Below are 14,567 nucleotides of genomic sequence, written 5' to 3'. Positions count from 1 at the left end.
TTCTCACTGCGCGTCTGGATGATAGCCAAAGCTCGGAAGGGACGTAGCTGTTGTGGAGGAGATGGTAGTGCTCGTACAACATGCCATATTGTGGACAACGGTTTTCTTGGGTCCAGGCTGGTGCAAAATGACCTCCAACGTTGTCTGTCGAGCTTGTCTAAGTATCTTTGAATTTTCTTTTGCACACGGCGTGACGTCCTCAAGTCTGATATCAATTTAGTTCGCCTGTATTTCCTCTCGGCGCGACGTCGGACTGCCCGCAGCTCTTCATATATAACGTCAACGGATGTTCTTGAATTTTAAGTTTCGATGATGCGTGTTGTTGCGTGCATTGCTGCTCTAATGCGCTCTTCAATCTCTTTCGGTGAAATTACACAGTTGCAAGATTCTTCTAGCTTGTACTGAAACGCATCCCAGTCAGTGCGTCGCGTATGAGAACTTGGAAGTCTTGTAAACCACCTCAGTTGTACATAAGTAGGTAGGTGATCACTGCCATACGTTTCAGCATCTGTGCACCAGGAAGCAGAAGACGAAAGGCATCGTGAAGCGATAGCTAAATCGAGACAGCTGCTGTACGTCGTGCCACGAAGAAATGTTGGTGAGCCATCGTTCAGGATCTCAAGATCATTGCTGCTTGTGAAGTTAAGAAGTTGTCTTCCTCGAAGGTTTGTGATGCTACTACCCCAAAGATGGTGGTGCGCGTTGAAATCGCCCACAATAATATGAGGTCCTTGGCAAGAGTCAAGAACAAGTTTCAGGTGTCCAGAGTCAAATCTTGCCCTGGGAGAAATATAGCCACCGATGATCGAGATTATCCGGCGCTTTAGCTTCAGTGTTATAGAGACGTACTCGTTGCTGTTATGCACCGGAACTTGGTTTAGCGAATACGTGAGGTCACATCGCACACATAGTAAAACTTTGCTAGTATTTCCATTTGTCCCAGACGCGAATTGTTCATAGCCAGAGAGTCTAAATGGCGATGTCATATTCGGCTCGCATATTACGATAACTGGAAACCGATGCTTGAGCACTCTCTGTTTAAAATCTCCCAGGCGACCCCGTAGACCTCGTGCGTTCCACTGGAATATTACGGAACCGCTTATTCTTTCCTGTAGTGACAACCTTGAAGTTGATGATGCCATGGCGTTTACTAGCCTTTATACAGCAGCAAGCACTGGTTCTAGTGCGTCGAGAATTTGCATGCATGTATTGTACTATCGCGCTCAGTATGAGCTACACCACGCGAGCGCGTGGCCGAGCGCTCTGCAAGGTTGTACAGTGGCGCCGATTGTGCTGTCTTTTCGAGCTATCTGGAGAGGGTGTAGCTGTTCCAGCAAGCGCGCTGGAACTCCTCGTCCCCGTTTATCTGAAGGAGACCTTATCTATTTCTTGTTCACTTTGATTTCGCTAAAGCAGAAACTGCAAGATCATGCAGCACTTTTGCCACCGACCAGACGTGGCGTGCGAAGGTTATCAAAGACAGCGCTTTCTTCGTCCAAGAAGGGCTGTGCGTTTAGACATGATTTTAGTACTGATAATGCGCCTCAGCGTCCAGCGTAAAGGCGGAAGCAGCCACGACGTGGGCCATGCATTGTTTTCGACAGAGTGTTAGCATAGCCCCGGTGCTAATGCGTCAACGCGTTGCCATTGCTGCCACCGCCGTTCTCCGTACTATAGCAACATTTCACATTTGGCCGGAGCAGCCTACTTTGTTCATTTGCCGCAACTCCTGGGGCCATGCGTCGTCTTCATAAACTTCCCACCGTGTGTGATGGCTCCAGAACACACCACGCCTTCTCAAGATGCAATAAATGGTTCCGAAATATTAGAGTGCACTATCACTAAGGCCCCAAACCCCGATTTCGCCGATCATTACCGGTATTACCAGAATACACTAATTTCAAGTCAGCTCATCCAGAGGATACTTTTCCTAGATACATAAACGCAAGGTCATGTGCAGGTTCTTTTTGTCTAGGGTACTTAATTGCCATTCCGAACAGTCGTGTGATTTGGTTTGGTTTATGGGGTTTAACGTCCCAAAGCGACTCAGGCTGAGAGATGCCGTAGTCGAGGGCTCCGGAAATTTCGACCACTTGGGGTTCTTTAACGTGCACTGACATGAAAGAGTCCTATGATCAGTCAAAGATATATTCAGCCCGAATAAAAAAAAAATTTGGTTTGCACTAAGACAGCTTGTGTGCTGTAAATGCTAAAACCTGAGATGAATTAAGAAGTCGATCACTGTTGGACACCCGGGACATTTTGCGAGCTGACGAACGTATTCCTTTTTATGAATCCGACACACCAGATAACACCCACTGTGCGGACCGACGCGGGCCCGATTACGAAGTTTGGGCGTCGACCTACGGCTACAGTTATTTTCGAAACAGATATCAAAACCAGTCTAAACGAGGGTGAAGGGGAAAGCAAGCAAGAGGAGGTGATGCGAGCTTGCTGGAACAGCTACACCCTCTCCAGATAGCTCGAAAACACGCCACTATCGGGGCCACTGTACAACTATACCGAGCGCACAGCCACGCGCTCGCGCGGTGTAGCTCATACTGAGCGCGATAGTACATGGAAGGAACGTGGCAGAGAGTACAGACGACGCGAGAAACTCGTTTGGGCCTTTCCGTCGCATGGCATATGTGCACAATGCTCTCTGGAGCTGCCTGGGTGTCACCACATTAGCATCCTGACAGCTGCAATTATTGCATTGCAGAAACTGTAGCGCTTAAAGTCCAGAGGGGACGTGGATAGAACTGTAGAGAACAGGGGAGAGAGGAGGCAGAGAATGGATATAACCGACGCAGCCACTTTTGCAGTTCCCATACAGGGGGAGAAGGAAAAGATGACGTGAGGAGGCAAGGAAACGCGTAGGTTGCAGGCAAACTGAATGTACGCTATCGTACGCTTCTGCTATTTCTGAAAAATAAACACCGTGCAAGTTTGTCAAGCGGATAAGTGACGCAGGACGTGCAGAAGCAAAGCCGCATTACAACGCCGTAAGGTTTACGCGACCCTACGGAAGCGGTCGAACGTCAAATTAACACTTCTCTGCCCTCTACCGTAGCTTGATGACTATGGCGTTGCGCGGGGTTGCGGGTTCAATCCTGACCGTGCCAGCCGCATTTCGACGGGAGCGAAATACAAAAAACGCTAGTGCACTTAGATATAAGCGAACACCAGGGTGTCGAAATCGTCTGCCAAGATGCGATGTGCTTGTGAGGTGGTGATAATATGCTCAAATTGTCCATAGATTACGAACAATGGCGCTCAACGCGTCTCCCTGTGTGTTCTGTGTACTACGCAGACAAATAGCAGTGGTGCACGCAAGGTAACGTTGAACATGAACTCACCGCTCTCGTATTGGACTAAACGCTGAAGCAATTACACATTCGTCCTAAACATCACCACTAATTATCGTCAATCAAAGCAAACAGCATAGAAAGCTTCGCTTACATCTATTCCCCCAGTGCGTGGGATCCGCACATTTTTTTTCATGCGAGATAACAAGCAGGCACTTCGTTTCTTTGCTCTAGTCAGTGAACAATACGAGCCACATCGTTTACATTCGAAGAAACTAAGGAGAAGGTGCTGGGTAATGTGCATGCAAAATTTAAATTGTGTGGGTTAATTACAGTCTTTGCAATAGTTTACGCATGCAAGTGTTCCGGAGCTTTATGAATATGTTTTACAAGCAGCGCAACATATTGCTACCTATCCTGGCGTAACTACAAACGCCACCAAACCAAGATCAGGGAACTCGGATGGAATGCTTTTGATAATTTGTGCGCCAAGTTAAACGCATGTGCATCGAACAAAATTTCTTAGCAAGTGCCTTAAAGTGTCACGCTACCATTTTCAGCTACGTTTACTTATCTCCCAGGAGAACTCTACGTCAGAGAGAGAGAGAGAGAAAAAAAAGAAAATCATTTTGTAGAAATGCGGAGCATTGTTGGCTGGAATGTGTCGAGAGATATTCGCGTTCGTGGTTTAAGCAGGTGCATTACAAATATTTGTTGAACCCTCGTTTTTCCGTTGTTGTTTCTTATGCTTGATAACATGGAATGCACTTCGTTTCTTCAATGTGCTATATAGCCACCGTGTTTATATTCTAATAAACTAAGGGGAGGTTGTCGGGTAATAATGCGCAAAATTTAAAATTTGTAGACTAATTACAGCCTTTGTAATAAATTGCGCATGCAAGCGCTCCGGACCTTTATGAACATGTTTTTCGAGCAGCGCACAATTTCGATAGCTGCCCTAAGTTAAACTTATGCACATCAATTAATGTCGCTGCCCTGGAAAAACTGTGAATGCCACAGAGATCAAATTTAGCCAATATCGGAGTGTGGGAAGCGAGAGGGGGAGGGAGGGGGAACTATTTCTTTCGAAGTAAATTGTATGTGTATGAATTACCGCATTTGTAGATATTCCTAGCAAGAGCTGGAAATTCTTATATGCAGGAAAGGGTTCAAAAGGAGCAGTCTTATACGGGCAACGTTTTCAATCATGACTTAGTTACAGGCAACTGAAACATTTATTGCCACATGTTCGAAATAAACAGCTTCGCAAGATGTTGGGTTGGGAGTCATATCTACATTTTTGTTTTGACAAGATATATTTTACAAGAATTTAAATGTTATATCTGATAAGTGCCGGAAGTTGTACTTCGCGCGGGAAAAAATTTACAGAAAAATATATTGCGCAGGAGGCGATAGATATGACAAAAAGGAAGAAAACAAAACCCTCAATGTGGACTTATGCGTAGCAGCCAACTGAACACTGAGGTTTCCTTGCAAGAATACGCTAGATAGCGGATCTGATGGCGCATGTTATTGACTTCAAAATAAGTAAGTTTCATCAAATTGATTCTTGTCCTTAGCGAGAAATAAAAACAAAACGCATTTGTCTCTTTACCACTGTCGATATCGTTTCTCGCCTTCGCCGCAAAGCCTCATGGCGGCAAATATGAAATGTATGGACGCTCGCGTTCGTGTGTCATTAGAGAGGTATATATACACTGGCTTTAAGTTGTTTCTTCACCGCCACAAAAAGCGTCAGTCAAGCAGAACTACAACCTCTTGTCGGTAGCGCGCAAATAAAAATAATGTTTCCAAATCTGCTCTGAAAACCTTGCATAGATATCGTGACCGTATAGAGATAATAATTATATAATCTATCAATTAATTAATATACTACGCGCTGTATTAATAATAGCACAAAAACATACTGGAGTCTTTCCAGGAACTTGCTAACAACATACAGTGGGTTTCATCAGCACAGCAGGCTTCGTTCTTCCTTTCTTTCTTTCCTTAAAGACCCCACACAGGGGTATTACATAAGGGGTGGGATTATAACAATAGTTAAACAATATTAGTTAAGGTGAGAGAATGGCTGCCACCTCTTCTGCGAATGCAGATGAACTGGTGATGGCAGCGATGTCGTAAGGAAGGGCCGTTCCAGTCTACAACTACACGAGGGAAAAACGAGGACGAAAAAGTGACAGTGCGCGTTTTGCGGCGAGCGACACTTAATGAATGACCAGTACGACGTGATGTTCGGGCCGGCGGTGAAATGTATATGGTGCGACGGCGATAGGACTGTAAAAAACTTTGTGAAATAATGATAAGCTGTCGATACGACGGCGATACGAAAGAGTTGGTAAAGTGGAGTCTGCTTTTAAGGATGATGCGCTGATGTCGTAAGAACATGCTGAGTGAATGAACCTAGCAGCGCGATTCTGTACGGTTTCAAGGGCGTCAATAAGGTAAATTTCACGTGGGCACCAGATAGCAGAAGCATATTCAAGTTTAGGTCTGATGAACGATTTGTATGCTAGTAGTTTTACGTGGGGAGGAGCTTTTCGTAAGTGTCGTTTAAAAACACCGAGCTTTTTATTAGAAGATGTTATAACGTTATCCACATGCGAACACCAGTCGTGAGAAATAGTGGTGCCTAAGTTTTGGAAACATTTAACTGGTTCAATAGGCTTGTTTCCTACTACATAAGAGAATACGAGAGGATTTCCATGGCGGGTTACTGACACTGCTTTGCATTTAGAAGAACTTAGTAGTAGTAGCCAGTCATCACACCAATTTTGAATATTGTTTAGGTCGTTCTAAAGCAATACGTGGTCACTGATGTTAGTTATGGTGCGGTAGACAACACAATCGTCAGCAAATACGCGGATGTGACTAGAGACATTAGGCGGTCGATCATTAATATATATTAAGAACAGGCGTCCTAGCACAGAGCCCTGTGGAACACCTGATGTTACAGGAAGCGGGTTAGAAGCACTATTATTGATTTGCACAAACTGTGAGCGATTATAAAAGTACTCCTTTTATCGATCTTAGAACATTAGGGTGAATATTCAACTGTGAGAGTTTTAGAAGCAGGCGTTGATGAGCTACTTTGTCAAAGGCTTTTGCGAAATCGAGGAAAATTGCGTCAGTCTATGTATTAGTATCGAGGTTTGAATGCAGATCATGAAGAAAGATGAATGAAAAAGATCGTTTGAGTTGAAAAAGTCCATTAATTGTGAGAAAATGACATGTTCCATGATTTTGCAAGGGACGCTTGTTACGGAAATCGGGCGGTAGTTTAGTGGTGAGTTCCTATTACCTCATTTGTAGACAGGATCGACCTTGCCCACTTTCCATTCGATCGGTAGGTTACTTGTTATTGATTGGGAAAACAGCAAGATTAATAAAGAAGCAGAAATGATTTCAGTGTTTTTAGGAGTTTTGAAGTAATTTTTTTCAGGGCCAGCAGACGATGACCTCTTGAGGTTTTCTATTATGCTTCAGATACCGTTTAATGAAAAAAAAATGATGGCAGGCATTTCTGACATGGCAGGAGCAGAAATGCTCTGAATAGGCGTATGAGACTCCATGGTGAAAATTGAAGAAAAAGTTGTGTCAGAGTCTGATAAAGGATCACCCATTTCGATTGTGATACTGATAGTACTGGGTGTGTGGGGATTAACGGTGTGCCAAAATTTTTTCGGGTTATCAGTTATCATGCGGTGAAGGTAGTTATGACAAAACATGTTTATGTCTGCGGATAGCGTCCAAATACACACGCTCAGACTCATAGTATCTTTCCCAGGCGCCGGGGCTTGTTTTTCTTGAGGATCGAAAAAGACGTTTCTTTTTGTTCTCGAGAGTCTTAAGTGTTTTGTTAAACGATGGCTGATGTCGGTTAGCGCGAACGGTAATAGTTGGAATGTACTTCTCTGCTAGGGCGTTAAGTTTATTCTGAAAGAGAGACCAGTTGTTTTCCACAGAGCGCAAATGAAAACTTAATTCGAATATTTCATAAAAGTCGTGTATTTTTTTATGTATTGCAGCGTAGTTGCCTTTGTCATAGAGGCGGATGACCTTTTTGTAAGAACGGCGTAAGCTGGGAATAAAGGTGAAGGTGGCATTGATTACTTTATGATCACTAATTTTGCGGAGGTAGTTAATGGTTGACAGACTTTCGGGATGAGTGGTTATTATAAGATCTAAAATGTTCTCAGTGGCCTGTGTTACGCGTGTTGGTTTAGTTACTAACTGCGTTAAGCTAAAGTTAAGGCAAACGTCAAGGAAGTCCTTAGCACCTGGTTGGTTTGAACGTAGTTGCGCAGAAGACCAGTCAATGTTCGGATAGTTGAAATCTCCGAAGAGCAAGATACATGCATTCGAGTACCTTTTCGCTAAGTGGACCAGGATATTGTTAAGTTTGAGAGGAAAATCAGCAGGACTGTTAGGGGGGTGATAACATACACCAAGAAGTAGCAGCTCTGGATTAACATTGAATTTTAGCCGTAGGATTTCTAGTTCAAATGCTACGTCAATCACGGAGCAGGATAGCTGCTTATTCACAGCACTAAGAACACGTCACCCTCTAAACCCCTGCCTATCTCTGCTGAACACAGCAAAATTAGGAAAGTCGGTGAGGATTTCTGCGTCAGAAACGTCATCAAAAAGCCACGTATCGGTGAGTACGAGAAGATTACTTTCATATGATAACAGAATAAGGTTTGACATGATATCACGTTTAGGAAGAGAACTGCGTATGTCAGAAAAAATGACTGATAAAGAAAAGGGCGGTTCAGGAATAAGTGTAGAACGTTGAACTTTCTGTCGGTTGTTGAGTGGAAGCTATAATTCGTTGACTTGTTGGGACGATTCGTCAAAAAAGAATCGCTTGGGTCCGATATGCAAGGTTTTATACCGAAGTGCAAAAGGTACGGCTTTGCTTTTCGCATATGTGATAAGGTGCTTGCGTGCGGTTTGAGTTGGTTTGGCAAAATATTCGCCAATGCTGAATGCTGTACCCTTCAACTTTCGGTTTTGCCAAAATTGCGTCGTTTGTTTTAAAATTACAAAATTTAATGATAATGAGACGGTTTCGGCCGGAAATTTGGCGTCGAGGCGATGCGCACGCTCGATTTCATCAGGTTTTACACTTAAATTTAGATATTTCGAGCAGTGGCGGATGATTATTTCCTCTGAGCGCGCGAAGGATTCGTTGGAAGAAGTGTCAGATATGCCATAAAATATCAAATTATTTCGCCCAGAGCGGTTTTCGGCATCCTCTAGTCGCCTTTCCAGAGTACAGAAACAACGAACATATTGAACTGTGTCGGTTTGTACGCACTGCAGCTGCTGTCGCATGGGTTCTATATCCTGACAGCTGGTTTCCACAGTGGCCAGTCTCTTACTCAGGTCCGAAAGGGCGTTGGTTGTTTCTTTCAATTGTGTTTTTAAGTCTTGCACATCGCCCAGCAATTTAGGCAGTCCTGCAGATAGATTTTTTAATTCTGCAAGAATGGCAGCCGTGTAAGGACCAGGATTTGTCTCGATATCTCCAGCGAGCACCAAAAGGGAGCGTACAACCGAAATGCAATCACCAATAGTAATTAGCAAACACTGCGGGCTTGGCAGCTGGACCAGAAAGTAATTATTAGATTTTTTAGCAAATAGGCTGTATGGTGGACTAACGTGCATAACGGGAGGAAGCTGGTTAGACGTCTGTTTAACAGCACAGCCACCAAGCCCACAGAGGGACGTAGAAGGGTGAGGCAGTTTTAAAGCCGGCGTTACCAGGAGTGTCGCTGTCGATGGTTTCTGCCACGATGAAATGAGGACTACAGGCTCAGATAGTGGTGTTGTCTTCCCCTATCAAGCACCAGAAACTGGTAAGACTGATGCACGGAAAGTGCACCCGTCATTGCCACGGGGCGGCAGCTTGAATACGGGCATCGTTGTTGGCCAAGTTGAGGCATAAGCAGCAGCAAAATCCGGCATACCTGTTGTACAGCGCTGTCGCATGGTAGCCCCGCACATGCGGGCAGGGAGCAAGTCGAAGAAGGGTGGATGACAGGAATGAGCGTCAAAATGACTATTCGGCCGATCACCCGCATAACGGGAGGAAGCTGGATACACATGTCTTCTCTTGTCTTGTGTCCTCAATAGAGGCGCGTACCCACTATGGGGAATTGGCCAAGAAGCAGGCTGTTTTCCGTATGCTTAGAAGTAAAGCGAAACTATATTTCAATAGAAGAGCGTGGGACGATAGCTGTGTAATTTCGAAGTGTAATGAAAAAGTGTCAAGAAGTTTGATAAAATCAGTTAACGTAAAGAAATGAAATAATATAAATTATTGATAATTTTTTAGAAATTCAGCAAGGTTTAGCAGCACAGCCACCAAGCCCACCCGTTTTATTCGTCTTTTCTCTTCTTTTCCTTTCTTCTTTTTTAAAATGTTTCTTTCAATAATTTTTTATTGGTGCTGGGACACCAAAAAATATCTATGGACACATTGCTGACCTAAACTGCGATAGGCGAAACCCTATCAATGACTGCCTCTGTTGCTGTTGTCTGAACTGTTCTGCGAACGGACGCCGCCGTATCCGCGAGCATGGGATGCAATCACAGCCATATGGCTGCAAGGTTTGTCGCCGATGTGCGCGCACCCCCACGCGCATGTCCGCGCTCTCCCACGCGCCCACTCGCACAGCGCCACTGGTATGGCGCCTCCTCTCCTTGCACCCCTCGCCGGTGATCACCGCTTTCCTGCGTCCACCACGGATTGCGCCCGAACGCGAATTTACAATTGCTAGTAGGTACAGCGGGGCGTGGCACTTGCGCAGACGCCGGAAGTTTGCGCGCATGCGCGGGTGAGAGCGGATGCGAGAGGGGAAATGTAGGGACTTTTGATCCTTGAATATATAACTCTCCCTAGGCACTATGCACTATGCGTTTGTCCCTAGGCGTGCCGGCAGAAGTCACGGGGTGCGGTAGTACTGAACTTAGCGTCACAAATTGGCGGCTGGACGTAACCATACTTATTCAACCGTTTTTTTTTACTAACTTAAATAACGTGTCATTATTTCGCATTATTGGCGGCGCCTCCAGGACACCAAAGCGGCAACGGGGACACCAAAGCTAGAACCCGTACTGGTCCGTGGGTTGGGGCCCGCAGAGGCCTGCGCGTGCCAGGGGTGTATAAGATCGGCTGTCCGCTATCAGGGACAGCTAATTTTTTATGCGAACACCCCCTGGCACGCTTCAGCCTCCGCAGCCCCAACCCACGGGCCGCCCTGCTTCCAGCTTTGATCCCCGCGCTACCGCTTGGGTGCCCCGGAGATCCTGCGCCGCCTGCTTTATTATAACCTCAGGTGCTCTCCTGAGGCCTCCGTTTGCTGGTTACATGTGCCCTGTTGGAGCAGTGCTTGTAAAAAATCCACTCTACTGGCGCGACGAAAATAGCGGCCAGCGACTTATACAACACGTCAGAACCTTGCCCCTTCAGACACTGCGATCACCAAATGGGGTGTCCGTGCCCCCTGCCTCCCCACACGGGCAGCCAGCGGCAGAGCGTAAAGAAACTCGACTGAACTCCGCAATGCCGGCATGTCTAGGGGACAAACGCATGCAACACGCGCTAAGAAACCTCCTCCGTAGTGCCTAGGCAGAGTCACATATTCAAGGCGCAAAAGCCCCCAGATTTTCTCTCTCGTACCCGCTCATACTCGCGCCTGCGCAAGAACGTCGAGCGCCACGACAAAAAGCCCCGCCCCGCTGTACCTACTAGCAATTGTAAAGATGCCGCCCCGGAAACTGATGAGCCACTAAAGGCCTTACGCCTTAATATAGAAAGCACTCAGAGATAGTGCGCCACAGGCGAAATTTTAGCCCTTAAACATGTATAGTTTGCGAACGGCAGTCCATAAGGTACGGTAATTGTTCAAAACTTTGCCGCATGACGTCATGATATGGAAATTCCCCCTAGTATATTAGTATATTATCGTTTTCAATTTTTGTTTGTTTGTTTCTCTTTTCTTTCATTTTCTTTATTCGACACTGAATCTGACGGTAGCACCACCGCACCCTCGTGACGTCACGTTTTGCAATTTGTATCGTATCGTTCAATAACAAACATGCTCATATGGGCGTGATCTTATAACGGTTCGGAAAGCGAACCGTTCGCTTGCCATCGTGTGATTGGTCAGAATGGCGCATTTGCATGCGAATGCACGATTCCTACAAATCACGCGAGGGCAATTGAACGCTTCGCTTTCCGAACCGTTACGAGATCGCGCCCCTAAGCTTAGGGTGGTGGCAACGGCTGCATGGTAGCGCTGCGATGACCTATCTGATGGCAGTGCCGCACCAACTATTTCTCGAGTGGAGGGGGAGGGGGCAAATTGCAAGCGATCTGATCTCTCTCTCTCTCTCTCTATCTATACACACACACACACACACACACACACACACACACACACACACACAGACACACACACACATATACATATATATATATATATATATATATATATATATATATATATATATATATATATATATATATATATATAATATTGAAAGAGACTGGAAATGCTTCTGTCAGTAATATTTAGCAGACATATCATTCCCACATGGTGAACTATGGGGGCCTTAACAGATATCTGAATTTGCATTTATTTCCTTCAATTACGTAAAATCGCAAGGTGATGCAGGGACAAGAGGCAATGAGTGCTTCACAGAGGTTCCGGATCCCGCCCTAGCAGCAGTACAGCGCAAATGAATAATGCACATTTCATTCATTCAAATAACTTTATTCAGTGCCCTGCGATTTGGTGGGGTGGGCCTGGACCCCGACTAGGTTTCGGCCAAGGGTTGTTGGCCCTTGGCGGCTTCCTCGGCTCGCTGGATGGCCCAGAGTTGGTGCTGCAGGTCCGAGCTGAGCAACGCAGTCTCCCAGCGCGCGCGGAGGCTGTCGCTGTTTGAGGCTGCATCTCCGCTATCCTGTATTACAGCCGTACATTCGCATAGGACATGCTCCAGGGTGGCTCTAGAGCCACAATGTCTGCACATGTTCGTCGTGTATAAATCTGGGTGTTGCTACAAACAATTTTAATAATTAAACAAATAATTTTGCTTGGTGTTTAAGTCCTTGTTCGTCGTGTATAAATCTGGGTGTTGCTACAAACAATTTTAATAATTAAACAAATAATTTTGCTTGGTGTTTAAGTCGAAAGCATAAATGTATCGATCGTTTGCATAATAGTATTGTCGAGGTTATACGCAACGAAGTATACAATCTGCATAAATTGCTTGCGATAACCGCGAGAATAAGAGACAGCGGTTGCGAGCGACCTTGGAAAATTACAACCCGATTTCCAGAGCTGTTTCTTTCGAACAGTTACAATAAATGTGTCAGTTTCTAGTAATTATATCGCCTGCTTTAAAAAGTTACCTGTATATATAGGGCTGCTCCGTTTCAAAGCTTGCCCGCATGTGATGCTTTGGAGCACTTATTGTGAATTTTTTAAAAGCCAGTAATTGATCAACACACATGTTACTTAGCAATAACATTTATCATGGGGTCCTTGATCCCCCCCCCCCCCCCCCCGACTCATCCACTCAATTTCTGCTACATCTTATATCTGTTCAGTTCACAGTTCTCCCAAGGCAACGATATACATTATTTGTTCGCGAAGCGCATTCATAAAGCTCCGGATCGCTTGCGTGCGTAATTTACCGCAAATGTCGTAATCAGTCACCTGCCTTTGAAGTTTACCTACATATTGCCCGTAAGGCGTCCTTTATTTTCGCCAAACATACACAAGAAAATTGGAGGACGCTTAAGCTTCGCCTTCAAGAGTGAAACGCGACAGCGTTCCCGTCGACCCGCCAAGGGGTGAAAGACAATGCGCTATGGCGGAGCGATCACTTACGAGGCGCCCCGCATCGGACTTTGCACCCACCAATCACGCGGTGAGCGTCGAGCAACGCAGCGTTCGGCGCGGCAACGAAACGTGCGCCTGAGCAAGCGGAACGAACCAAAGAACTCGGTGTCTCGGAGGGGGAAACGATCTACGCCAGCCAAACGTCGTGATCGGCACGGGCAGAGAGATAGACAGATAGTGATCTAAAGAAAGGAAGGACGCTTGATTCTGCAACCCGTGAGAGAGAGAGAGAGAAGGAGATTCTTGATGATGGGGAGGAAAGGTTGGGGTAAAGTGCAGCGCAGTAACTGTCTCTCAGCAGAGGACACCTCAACGTGAGAGAGCACGGCGAAGCGTCGTCAGGGGAGAGGGAGTCGTGGCCGCGACGCGCCTCGCACCGGTCCCCGCACAGCCCCAATGCTAAAGCCCCTCAATCTTTCAAAAGTAGCGCCATTCTTAGATCTTTCCGCCACCCCGCTCACCCTGGCGCGTCCTCCTCCACGCCTCCTGTCGCCCCAGCCTCCTCCGCTCCCTCATTGGCCAATCTGTGTCACGTGGAAGCGGGCGCCACGCTTTTGTATATTTTTTTCTTTCCAGCGCGGAGCAGGCGCCGCGCTTTTGTATATTTTTTTCTTTCCAGCGCGCGCCGACCTCCATTGTTGGGCCTGCGCGACGAAAGTACGGCAGGCGGACGGACGGAGTGCGTTAGCGTAATAAAATGTGCAAGGCCGAGAACTTAATTGCGATGCCATGCTGCTGCACCTTCGGTTGCCGCAACAGACACAGCGGGGGCAAAAAGCTTTTTGCTTTGCCGTCCGGCGAGCGCAACGCAAAAAGTGTGGATTCGCAGGATCGGGCGGGCTGACTTCGAGAAAGTGGCAAAGAGCGCACGGCTTAGTGAAGTAAGGGCCACGGCTACTCACAACCTCTTATTTTGAGCCTAGTTCACGCCTTCCGCTTCGAAAAAGCGGGTGTTCATGCTCTGCGTGGTTTTTAGCGCGTTGTTTGACTTTCTTTTTTCGTATGTGCTCTCTTTGTTTCATGTAGTATCGTCTTGTGGTGAAATGCACGCATCTGCAGCTGGCCTGTGACATAAAAGCGACTTTATTCAGGGTGTGTTTTGAGTTCCACCAGAAGTTAGCACATTCTCGACGCTATTGCAAAACTGACTATGACTTACGATGCAGTCTTTTAGCTTCGAATGTACGCCCGCATGTATTGATTTGGTTTGTGGTGATTAATGTTTTTAACGTTCCGAAGCGACTAAAGCTAGGATGGAGGTCGTAGTGGATGGCTCCGGATAACTTTATCTAGCTCGCCTGGGGATGTTTAACGTGCA

The sequence above is a fragment of the Dermacentor andersoni genome, chromosome 3, assembly GCF_023375885.2.
Source record: "Dermacentor andersoni chromosome 3, qqDerAnde1_hic_scaffold, whole genome shotgun sequence".
NCBI lineage: Eukaryota > Metazoa > Arthropoda > Arachnida > Ixodida > Ixodidae > Dermacentor > Dermacentor andersoni.
Note: the sequence above shows the minus strand (reverse complement) of the source record.